General features: G+C 44.8%; 1 protein-coding gene across 1 annotated transcript in view; it reads left to right on the forward strand.

Annotated features, from left to right (window-relative positions):
* Nucleotides 1-12763, forward strand: part of WDR70 (WD repeat domain 70) — a 112527-nt gene that overhangs the window by 52270 nt on the left and 47494 nt on the right. The gene's annotated exons all lie outside the window — the stretch shown is intronic.

A 12763-nucleotide genomic window follows, 5' to 3' on the forward strand; every position in this document is an offset into this window, starting at 1 on the left:
CTGCAAAATGGAGCTCTTCCGCCAGGTTTATGGTTGAGGCCAAGGCTGACAACATAGACCTATGCGCCCCCCCCCCCCCCCGGGATTTGGGACTAGGACCGAAGTAAACCATCAGGATCCCCTCTCCACCCACCAGTAGTGGGAGGGAGGAAGTTGATTTGCCGATCTTGCCATGTTAGTAATGTTAGTAATGTCGAAATTGTAATTATTGTTTTAATGGAATTTTAATGGGGATTTTAAGATGTTTGTAACCCGCCACGAGCCACAAGGGATGATGATGATGATGATGATGATAATGATGATGATGATAAAAGACACTGCCAACATAAGTTTTCATGGCAAAGCATTAAGAGATAGGTGGGTCCATAAATAAGAGGGACAAAGACCATGAAGATCAGACAACCAGTAGAGGGTTTGCAGAAAGGGATTAATATGCATGTTCTATCTAGATCCTGCTAATAGTTGGGCCATGACATTCTTGACCAATTGGAGTTTCTGAATTGATTCTGAGGAGAGCTCAACATACAGTGCATTACTATAGTCTCAATGTTACTACAGTGTGAATTTGGGTGACTAGGTCAAGTGCATTAAAGTATAGGGTTCTTTTACAGGCTTGTCTGAGTTGGGAGAAAACCCTTTTTGCAACTGGATTCACTTTATTCTCAAGTAATAAAGCTGTATCCAGGATGACTCCAAGGCTTTTAACTGAATCAGCAGTGGTCCACTGAACTCCATGCAGGTATGAGTGTTCTCCGTGGAAGTTACGTATTGTTACCCGCTGGCCAGTACTACAATTCTTTCATCCTGTCACATGGATTGAGTAGTTCATCTCTCCAGCCCCAGCAATGCTGTGATTTTGTTCAGCCTGCATGCATACTCTGAATGAACTCTTTGCAGTTTTCTTTTGGTTGGTTTCAAGATGGCCGTGCAATGAACTGAAAGAGATTTGCAAACAGATGAAATTTTCGGGCTGGAGGCAAACAGAATCCAAAACGATCTGCTTCTCTCATGGGATGCCAGCAGACGTATTGCATAGGCCAAGGGCGGCCAAACTTGGCTCTCCAGATGTCCATGGACTACTGTTTCCATGAGTCCCTGTCAGTCCATGTTGGCTGCCCCTGAATCTATAAGAACTTCATCATAAGTCAATAAAGGCATTCTACTTAACTAAAGATTTTTTATCCACTGGTTGAAAGAAGAATTTTTATTATAACAATAACATGTGTTATTGTATTAGACTTCTGGCAGGGGCTCATGGGAATTGTAGTCCATGGACATCTGGAGAGCCACTGTTTGGCCACCCACAGCATAGGGGGTTGCAAGGAACTCTAACTTTTCTTATATTAAAATAGGGGTACTGGTGTCGTGAAAGGTGCTCACAGGAATGAGGTAGGAAGATTTTTTTTTCCAGTCATGTTTCTCCACCTGTACTTTTTAGCAGGTTTACTCAGTTTCTTTTAACATCTTCATTAAACCTTAGTTTCAACCTCTGAGCACTGTGGAGAAAATTTTTATTTGGGATGGAAGGGAGGTGCAATCTAATCTGTTTAATTATTTCATAATAACAAAGTGGTAAAGTATGATCTGAGGCAATCTGAAAATGGGCATGTCAGTTTTTAGAACCAGCATCTTTAGCTAATCTTTCAGATCAGTTTGAGGCCTAAAGTTTTCTCTCTGACAGTCAAACTTCTTAGCTTGTGAGGATGGTGTTTCCGTAAAACAGAAAGCAGTCCCAACATGTTAGCTTGTTGCTTAAGCCCATAATGACCAAATTTTTCATTATTATTATTAGATTTATTGCCCACCGGTATAAGCAAAGCCGTCTCATAAACACGATAAAACCCCACAATATAAGCGTAAACATTTAAAAGATTAATAACAACCCAGCGGCAAAATCCCAACCCCCACTCCCAAATCCAATAGCCCCCTTCCGTGCCTCAGGGGAGAACTAAGGGGGTGCTGACAATCCAGGTAGATACATGAAATGAGCTTGCCTGGCCTGGAGGGGTCCCTCTGATCTTTTGCGCCCTGGCCTCAACCAAAGACTGGCGGAACAGCTCTCTCTTGCAGGCCTTGTAGAACTGTAAGAGCTCCTGCAGGGCCCTCAGTTTTTCGGGGAGCTCATTCCACCAGTTTGGGACCACGGCCGAAAAGGCCCTGGCCTGGGTCGAGGCCAGGCTAACCTCCCAAGGACCGGGTACCACCAACAGATTAGAACCTACAGAGCGCCAGGCTCTGCAGAGGGCATAAGGCGATAGGTGGTTTAGGTTTATACCTTCCTGTTTAGACATTTATACCTTCCTAGACCTTCCAGTGGGGGCCCAAAGCAACTGACATGTTGTCCCCTCAGCAAGCTTCCTTGGCAGAGTAGGGGTTTGAACTGGGGGCCTTCCAGATCTTGTTCAGTAACTCTAACTAATATATCACTAACAAATCAGACAAAAAAAAAAGGAGAGAAGATTGTCAATCAACTGGGGCAAAACTGCCATTAGTCAAATGTCTTTTTAACCGAAGAGCTGACTGCATTTTAATTGTATGCCATTTGGATATCTTAAAGGAAATGTGAGCTAATGTGGAGCTTTATAAACAAAAGATATTAGACATTGTTAAAAGGAAAGGTCACTTTTAAGATTTCCTTTTTCAATTCCTATGATAATAACAAACCAGACCCAAAAATATCCTTACGGAGTAGCTTAAATAAACACATCAAGTTTAATGTTTCCCTTCTTTTTGTATATAAAAAAAGCTGTCCCTTGGTTAGCCCCTATTTTGGGTTCTAATGTCATTTAACGTGCTCGTGAACCTGGGACTTAATAGGGCAAAGAGGGTTTCTCTACAAAACGCAACACTTGCCTCCTGCCCCCTCCCTGGTAGAATGTTTGATCGCTGTTCACTGTTAAGGTAATTGCATGTGATGCTGAGAAATAGGATGGCAAACAGTGAGATTGAGACAACAAATTGCTGAATGCCTATGGAGCTGACTAACCAAATTCCTTACTGTGATCCCTTACCGTAATAGTGGCTTTTTCATGGTCACCCCTCTCAAAAGTTCTGATCTTGGGGAGTGGGGGAGGAGGAGTTAATTCCAACCCCAAATGTGCTGTGAAGTTATTTATAGCCTTAACTAATTGGAATCATTAGAAGCCATCCTGTTTTTGCAGCCGATTGGCTTGATCTTTCGATGCCCGTGCAAGTCAACGTCCGAGTGTTTTCTCACCGAATTGTTGATGAGAGCTGAACTTCCTGCATGCAGGTGCCCCTTTGATCAAGCCCTTAATCGGTCCTGTTTAGAGATGGATTATGTCCCCTTCTTATCCAGGAGATTGGTTTCAGATGTACCGAGCCCTTTATCTAAGATGGAAGTGCAACATCTTTCTGGTTTTTCCATTTCCCGAAGGCTAGCAGTTGAACTGCCTGCGACTCTTGACTTCTGAAAATAGTAACACGATGATAGGATTTGAATGCTTCCTATAGAGAACTATAACAAGTTTGTATGTCAGGGATCCTCAACCTTCTGATAGTGTAGAGGGCACAGCTCCAAACTGGCTACTATGGGCTTACCTCCAGTCACACAGTGAAGATCATAGTGTTGTGGTGATAGCTGGTGCTAAAGCAATCCCCCCCGCATACAGTTCTGCATAGTCAATCAAACCTCCAGTGGCCAACTAGAAGCCTTAGAGCAGCCATTCTCAGATTTTCTTTTTTACTGTTGAGAACCCTCAGGCTTCGAGCAACCCCAGAAGTGGTCATGCAGAATATGGTTGGGTTACACAGGTGTATACATGCCCATCGAGGGCCCCTCCCCTTCCTACCTCCTTCATGTCCATCATTGGCCATTTTGGGATGGGGAGGGGGGGAGGTCAACATGACCATATAGGGGCATATCATCCAATAAATGTATAACAACTTTAAAAAAATACAAAAATTAATTAATTCTCACTCATTTGGGAAGGAAGGAAGGAGGAAATTAGTGCTGGGAGGAAGTCAGGCAGGAAGGTCCCATGAAAGGGGTCAGGGCAGGGGTGGAAGGAAGGGGGGAAGGTTCAGTTGGGAGAGGGACAAGTAGCAATGGGTGGGTAAGAGTGGGGGTTTAGAAGGGTGTGTGGCTGGGTGGGAAAGCGGCAACAGTGGTGAGTGACAATGGGGGGGCTTGGAAGATCGGGCGGGGGAGAAGGGGTAGGAGGAAACAGGCGGTGAAGGTGAGTGGAGATGGGGGGGCTTGGAAGATGGGGCTTTGAAAGGGAAGAAGGGGCAAAAGGAAGGGACGGAGGAGGGATTTCTCCCCACCCGGCTTACCTGATGCAGGCATCCCAGGCTTTTTGAGTTGGTTTCTTCGGGAGCAGCTGCGTATGCGGATGGGCGGCATGTTCCTTGGGGGTTCTGGCAGTCCTAGGGACAGCCCCAACGCCCACGCAGCTTGCTCCGGGCTTCTGGTGGGCCGGTGGGCCCTGGGCCCAGCAGAAGCCCCCCGCCGCCCTAGCAGTTTGCTCCGGGCTTCTGCCGGGCCCAGCTGCCCTGGCAGCGCTGCCCAGGCGGCTGTGAAGGGCTTTCTCCCCCTCCCCCCAGACTAAAAGCATTCCTAGCTGGCCAGGCTGTGCGGTCGCAGGCTCTGCATAGTCGCTGGCGCTGCCTGGGCAGCTGGGAACGTCTCTCTTCCCCCCTCCCCCCCAGCCCCCTCACATCTCGGGCTGACAGGAGCAGGGCCGCCTCATCTTTGACGCGGCAGCCCTGCTCCTTTCCTGGCAGTGAAGGCTCTTCCCCCGGGCCCCTCACCTCCCAGACTGACACTTGGAGGGGCCAATCAGGAGCCACTTTGCGGCTCCTATTGGCCGCTGCGAGTTTTTATCCCGGACTCGTCCCACCCCTTTCTCCTCCCACATTGCCCTTAGCCTTTTATTCCTACTGCTCCTACGGAGCGGTTTACAGATTGCATTGATCCTGCAAATGCCTATGTGATAAGCTGAAATCCAACTTGAAAAACATGAAACAAAGTTTATAGCAGTTGTTAGCTCTCGGGTTGGTATGATACATGAAAACTCACATCAGTATTCTGATTGAGAAGCAGGAGTCTGTGACTATGACATACATAATTTTGAACTAGGAATAGTCTAGGAAGCACTTGGGTTTCCAACTCCCCTTATTTCCTTCAAGAGGCATTCCTCATTCTCGGTGATCCATAGTTCTGTTCCTCACAGCTCTAATGAGACTTGATGTTTATCAAATTAGTTATTATGAGGCATTCCTTGAGAGTTTTATTGGCTCTTCAACTGCATTTGTCACCAGTCCATTAGAGATTATGCCTCTCGAGCAAAGTCAGCCTAATTAGGTCTATAAAATAAACAAATGGATCCCACTCCATAAAATCTCTTGTAAATACAGAATTGGTCCTCTTAAAATCTAATAAGGAGGCTCTGCTATATGCACTTTCCTTTTAATACATGTGGAACATTGATAAATATGTTTTGTCTTCCTAGGTGCATACAGAGCCTCTAAAACAGCCTTTTCCAATCTCTTGACTATGGAGGAGCCCCTGAAAATTTCTTTTCAGGCTTCGAGGAGCCCCAGAGGTGGTGTCAGCTGGCCACGCCTCCCTACTATGCCCCCGGAAGTGACATCACCACTCATGTTAAGAGGCAGGCTCAAGGAAGAGTGAGGGGGAAGAGATAGGAGGTGGTTTAAGGGAGGAGCAGGTGAGAGAGCAATGGAATTTACTTGTTTCCTAGCTAGTGGCCATGTCCATTAAGACAGGAGGGGAAAGGCCATAGATCCCCTCCAGAGCTCCCGTGGGCCCCTCCACAGACCCTTGGTTGGGAATTCCTGCTCTAAAACCTAGAATGTGAATATTTGCCAATTACAATTGATGTTAGTGGCTCACACACAGGTTTTCCATTTGAGACTATATTCAGATGTTCCTTCTGTGACCAAGAATAATCACAACCTTAGCACCCACTTTGACATTGCCCATGTATTCATTGAGCAAAGTTCGTAGGCTTCCTTCTGCCTAAAGAAGCTTCCGCCAATTTAAATGGCTATTGTGTTTGAGGAAGAGCCACAAGTTTAAGGAAAAGCGTCCTTAGACTGGAAGGACTTCATCTGCCCGAAGGGTAGGGTACATGCTGTTATCTTTAGTGACTTGAGAGCTGCTGCAACGTGACTTTTCTCTTCTTTGCTCAGCAGTGTCAGAAGAGTACAGTCATTAAATTGGGGTCACTGTGGGTGGGCAAGTAGCTGTGAATTTCTGCACTGTGCAGGGGGTTGGACTAGATGACCCTGGAGATCCCTTCCAACTCTATGATTCTATGCTCTCCAAATCCCTCTGACCCAGGCTGGCTCCTTTAAACAACAGGCACTAGACTAGCTTGGGGAGACCTAATGAAGGAGCATGCTGAATGCCCCATCCACCTTCCCATCAGCAGTCCTGCCAATTTGGGCTCCTGCAGATGGGAGAAGCAGATTGCGCTGTTTTCTTCCACTCCTAAAATCAACTTGGTTGCTCCAGATCTCTGCAGAATCAGCAGCAGAAATGCTTAGATCCGTGTGCCTTTCCTTGTTATTCTAACCTGGCCAGAATCCTGACTTTTCTGTCATCTTTTCTCAATAGCTTGTTTCATCTGATAGGTTCCACATGGCAGGCTTGTTCTGAACCTAAACGAAACTCTGATGATGTCCAGAGCATGGTAGGTGTCTCATGGAAGCCGTCCCCGTTAGGGGCGAGGGTTTAATTATACAGCCCGTTGGTTGCCGACAGTCTAATTTTGAAGGACTAATTGGTAGCTGATAAATGATCAGCATCACCTCAGTTCTCTCAGAGGAAGATATTTCTGTTATTGGGTTAACCTGTTTTGCATATGGTTCGGACTGGATTCTTCTTGTGTAGTCTGGTTTAAATTACCTTAATCCTGTTCAGATGCACAGATTTTGGTACATAGTTTACTCAGACAGTCTGTAGCCAAACAAGTATGAAAAGCTTCTCTGGCTTTCATTGTCATTTTAGGGTGTTTCCCACCCCCATCCCCCTGTCTCTTACTGTCAGTTCAACCCCCCCCCCCCTTTGTATCCTGAGCCTTGCCTGGGCTGAATTGTTATTTCAAGTAAGTCAAAAGATTTTTTTTTAAACCCACCTTATTAGAAATTAAAAGGGCTTCCAGTGAGCAGTAATGTGGCTACCCTATATCCTTAAGACAGGGTCCAATGTTTAAATTGAAAGGGCGCATTATTTTTTTTGAGGAAGCCTGTGGGGGCTGCTCATAGAAAATCTGTTGTTTAGTCTTTCTAGAGTGCTTTCCCCAGTATGTAGAAACCTGTCAAAAGTCCCAGATAAATATATCCAACGTTTGTGCTCGCCATTGCTACTACCCTCCCTCCAGCTTTCACTTTCGAAGGATTATACCCTGAACTCTAGCTCTTCTGCTTCAGACCAATATGGCTACCCTCCAAAGCCCTGGTTTTATGTAAACTGGTGAAGAAGAGCATCCCACTGAGTCGCAACTGGGTCATGGTGACCTCAACTGCTGGGCATTCTGATGGGCAGGAGTGCCTTGTCATTGCCTTTCTCTGCATACACTCATTCAGCAGTGGAATGGGCTGCCTAAGGAGGTGGTGAGCTCCCCTCAATGGCAGTCTTCAAGCAGCAGCTGGATAGATCCTTATCCTGGATGCTCTAGGCTGATCCTTCATTGAGCATGGGGTGGGACTAGATGGCCTGCATGGCCACTTCCAACTCTAGGATTCTATAAGCAGCAGCTGGGTAGATCCTTATCCTGGATGCTTTAGGCTGATCCTGCACTGAGCAGGGGGTGGGACTAGGTGGCCTGCATGGACCCTTCCAACTCTAGGATTCTATAAGCAGCAGCTGGATAGATCCTTATCCTGGATGCTTTAGGCTGATCCTGTATTGAGCAGGGGGTGGGACTAGGTGGCCTGCATGGACCCTTCCAACTCTAGGATTCTATAAGCAGCAGCTGGGTAGATCCTTATCCTGGATGCTTTAGGCTGATCCTGCACTGAGCAGGGGGTGGGACTAGGTGGCCTGCATGGACCCTTCCAACTCTAGGATTCTATAAGCAGCAGCTGGATAGATCCTTATCCTGTATGCTTTAGGCTGATCTTGCATTGAGCAGGGGGTTGGACTAGGTGGCCTGCATGGCCCCTTCCAACTCTAGGATTCTATGGCAACCCTGGTCTTTGTCAGTGGTCTCCCATCCAAGTACTGACTATGGCCAGCCCTGCTTAGCTTCTGAGCTCTGGTGAGCTGAAACTAAGCTAGGCCACTTGGGCTGCTCATGTGTAATCTGATCATACGCTAATAATCAGAGGTCTCTAAAATGGGGATTGATGGGTGGTTGTTCATTTGGGAGCTGAAGAAGCAGCTGGTGGTTGCAAAGTGGCCAGCGAGTGGGGGAATGTTCTGAATTTTACAGCTGAAAGAAGGAATGATGGCAGGGGATTCAAGTAAATGTTGTTTTGCTTTTCCATGTTATTGTAAACGGGTATTATTTTTGCATGCCAGCTCTTTCTGTCTGCATGCCAGTTTGCCTTTCCATGTTCAGTGTGGATGTTTGCATGAGAAACCATATTTTAAAAGGTACCAAAGGTTTCTGGTGATTTTTTTTCCCAGACAAAAAAGAAGGTAGACCCCCCTAGCATTTCCTACATTCCTTCTCACTACATGGGGAAGTTCTATGCAGATAAGGCCATTTTGAGAATAACACTTAGGGTCATCCGTTCTGGCCTGGGAAATACTTGGAGATTTCAGAGGTGCAGCCTGGATTAGGCAGGGTTTGGGGAGGGGAGGGTATACCTCAGCAGAATACAATGCCATAGAGTCCATGCTCCAAAGCAGCTATTTTCTCCGGGCGACCTGATCTTGGTTGCCTGGAGATCAATTGTAAAAGCATAAGATCTCCAAGTGCTACCTGGAGATTGGCAACCCCAATGACACTACCCACCACTTAAACTCTTCCAGTTCATTTTTAATTAATTAATTAATTAATTAATTAATATACCACCATACCCAGGATTTCTAGCTTGTGGCGGTTCACAACATATATCGATCATTTGTGGGATGCTCTAAAGCAGGGGTAGTCAACCTGTGGTCCTCCAGATGTCCATGGACTACAATTCCCATGAGCCCCTGCCAGCAAACGCTGGCAGGGGCTCATGGGAATTGTAGTCCATGGACATCTGGAGGACCACAGGTTGACTACCCCTGCTCTAAAGGGGAAAGGGGGAAATCGACCAAGACCTCAATCACTGAACAATGAGTATGAGAGGTCAGGTAGAAAATAGCTACGGTCAGGCAGTACATCCGTACTCCAAATCCTGGGGCAGTATGGCTGGATCGCTTGTAACAAGCTTGGCATCGTGTTCTCTGCCACTTCCAACAAACCACTTACTGCTTGTCTTCCTCTGAGCACCTTTTTTTTTTTTCTTGCTCTGGCACGGTCTTGTTCTCACCCCCACGACCAGCTCCTACCAATCTCTCATCTTGTCTTTTATATTTCCTTTCTAAGGTCCTGTGGATTTCCCAGTCGCACCTGAGCTGATAGTTCAATGAAATAATTCTGGTTTTGTGTGTCTTTTTTAAATCTCCACTTTGACAACCGGCTAATGTGGCCCTATAAATCTTCTTAATCTGTCATAATACAGCCCCTCTGCACATTCTTCATTTTATTATGTCTCCCCTACTTGTTACCATATACGGGAGACACTAGAAATAGATTGCTAATGAGTCAAAAGGGAGCCCAGATTTGAGGAACTTAAAACCAATCCTGATAATAGAGTCGGCTGTTTACCCTAAACAGAAGTTATTTACATTCTTAGATCATGAATAGATCCATATTACCTTCCAAGAGAGCATTTCCATCCCTTTCAAAATTACTTTGAATCACTCTTTGGCACTCAGAAGCATTTCATGAAATCTGTTTTGCAGATGTGGAATCCATCATGTAAAAAAAAAAAAAGACGCCAGTTACACGTAAAAAGTGTATGCGTTGTGTTTTTAACGTGTCATTTCTTCCCATTTAAACAGCAATTGGGTAGACCTTCAGGCTTTTCAAAGTTAATTTTTGTCCTGAGCTCGTGATCTAGGCGCAAGAATGCATTTAGGTGCACTGTTTAAATGGGAGTCTAACATGTATTTCAGTTTGACAGTATTTTCTGATGTTTATTGTATTGTAGGGTTTTCCCCCCTCAGCCTTGTTTTGCTTTAAGTAGTGTGTGTGCTATGAAGTTGTGTATTAAGCGAAAAAGAAAAGTGCCCGACTCTTTTTCTCACTCCTCCCAGTCACCTTGGAAAATAAGAGAAATTTTTTTTCCTGTTGTGTCGGTTATTATATTTTTATATTTTAAATTTTTTTCATTAAGTCAGTGTCATCTACTGTTTAAGAGTGTCAGCCTAGGAAAGTCTATTTCAACTTTTTTACCATTGAGGACCCCCTGAAACATTCTTTGGGCTTCAAGAAACCCCTGGAAGTGGTGAGATCATGTAGAATATGGTTGGGAAACATAGCCCATCCAGGGCCCCTCCCAGCCCATCTTTGGCCATTTGGGGGGAACGGGTCAAAATGACCATATATGGTCATATCACCTGATAAGTGTTTAACAAATGTACAGAATTAATTTTAAAGATTAACTAACTTCCACCCATTCAGGAAACCCTTCCAGGTCCGTCAGGAAACTCCAGGGTTGTACAAATCCCTGGTTGAGAAGGCCTGATCTAGGATTTGGGATCCCCGTTCTGCCTTAGAAGCTTGCTGGATGACCTTGGGCTAGTTACAATCTCTCCGCCTACCTTACTTCCCAAGGTTATTATGAGGATAGAATGGAACAGGGGTGAACAGTGTTATGAGCTACTTGACATCTCAATTGGGAAATAAAATTTTGATTTACTGCCCGCTCTGCTTCGTGGATTGTGGAGGGCAGTGCTGGTAGCAGGGACGAACAGCAGTATGCAAAAACATGTTGGGAAATACGGTAAAGGTAGAGGGGAAAAAACAGCCAAATCTCCTGCCACTCCATCCTGGTTTCTTATTACTACCCAGCCCATCACACAAGAATTAGTTAGAATGGAGGTTGTACATGTAACTCCCCATGTCACACACTGGTTCCACACTCCCCAAAGAAGCTGATCAAAGTAGGGACTGCAGGGGCAACCAACAGAACTAGCTAGGAAGAACCTTTGTGAGCTGGAGAACTGGATCACCATGGGAAGCCACTTACATTCTACTGATCTCTGTGAATTCCTCAGTGGTCTACTACAACTTCCCAATCCAAGCAGTGGGTTGCTGAACGAAGCCATTTCTTCTATATATCTTTGCTTTGCTTGTTTTGCGGACTACTCTAACCAGCCAGATGGGGAAAAAATACTGTCTCACAAAGGCATAACACCATCACTGCCTTAATAGCTTTCTGGAAACAGGCTCCATGCAGGGCAGGGAATGTTGGCATTTGTTTTGAGGCCAGAAAACTTATGTTTGGGGCCTTGCCTGGAACAACAGGCAAGGAATACAATTCCCTGAGACTGTTGGTGTGTCAAAGCAATAAGGGATGTTATTGTTGGTGGGAAGGTCAAGTATTATCAACAGGAATATTTTGCAGGACGTTAATCGTTGACAATAAAATCACCCAACTTGTACAATGGATTATGAAGATCAAAGTGCATTTATGGGCTGAAACAGGCTATTCTGCTTGGCCAACCCAAACATTTAGTTGGAATCCTACGATTGGTAGGAGTTTTATTAAATTAGTGTGTGGTCTGTCTGTTCCATACACCCATTCTGGTTTTTCAGAACCTGCTCAAAACTCCTCCAATGCAGGTTTATCCTCTTGGAAGATGGCAGCATTGATACAGTAGCATTTGCCTTGGCAAGAGACACAACAAACTGCGTACTCTTGGATTCCATTGTTTTCAGTCTAATTAAACGAGCTTTGTCCAAAGAACACATTGATTTATATTTTTTTAATGCATGAAATGCCAGAACACTTTTAGAATTGTAATCTGGAAGTTGTTTGTAGTTCTGTGAAAGGATAGGGGTCATTTTGTGTCTAGGCATGTTCAGTTGGTCCACTGGCCTTCCAATTCTCTTCCCCATGATTGTTTTTAGATGTACCCTAAGAAACAGAGACAACCCAACAGTATTGCTGTGTTTATTTCCTTGTAAGATGATTTAAAAGACAGTTTAAAACTTCCCATTAATATGGAGAAAACTTATGCAATATATAATAGGGGGCACTTTGGCAGGGGTCCTTGATTAAAAATAGAGGTATTACAAGTGCACAAGACAAGAATTGCTCTATTTATCTGCAAAAGGTTGAGGGCATCAGCACTATTCAATTACAGCACTATTTTAATAGTGTTTTAAAGAGGGTTTTACCATATGATTTATTGGTTATTATGTGACTTCTTTCTTTTTTCTGTAAACTGCCGCAAACCAGTTTTACTGAGAACATGTGGTATAGAAGCCTAAACATGCATGCATGCATGCATGCATGCATACATACATTTTCTGAGAATAAAATATGGCAAAAGGGGAAAAGAAAGGATATATCACTGGATGCTGTTCTTTACTCCTGGGATCATAGAAGGGTGGGATTTTTTTTAAAGTAATCATAGAAGCATAGAATCATAGAGTTGGAAGGGGCCATACAGGCCATCTAGTCCAACCCCCTGCTCAACGCAGGATCAGCCCTAAGCATCCTAAAGCAAATCAAATGCATGTATGTGTCACCTGGAGTGATATTTATGATTTCTTTACATTATGCC

This window comes from Paroedura picta, chromosome 7 (assembly GCF_049243985.1).
Source record: "Paroedura picta isolate Pp20150507F chromosome 7, Ppicta_v3.0, whole genome shotgun sequence".
Classification (NCBI taxonomy): Eukaryota; Metazoa; Chordata; class Lepidosauria; order Squamata; family Gekkonidae; genus Paroedura; species Paroedura picta.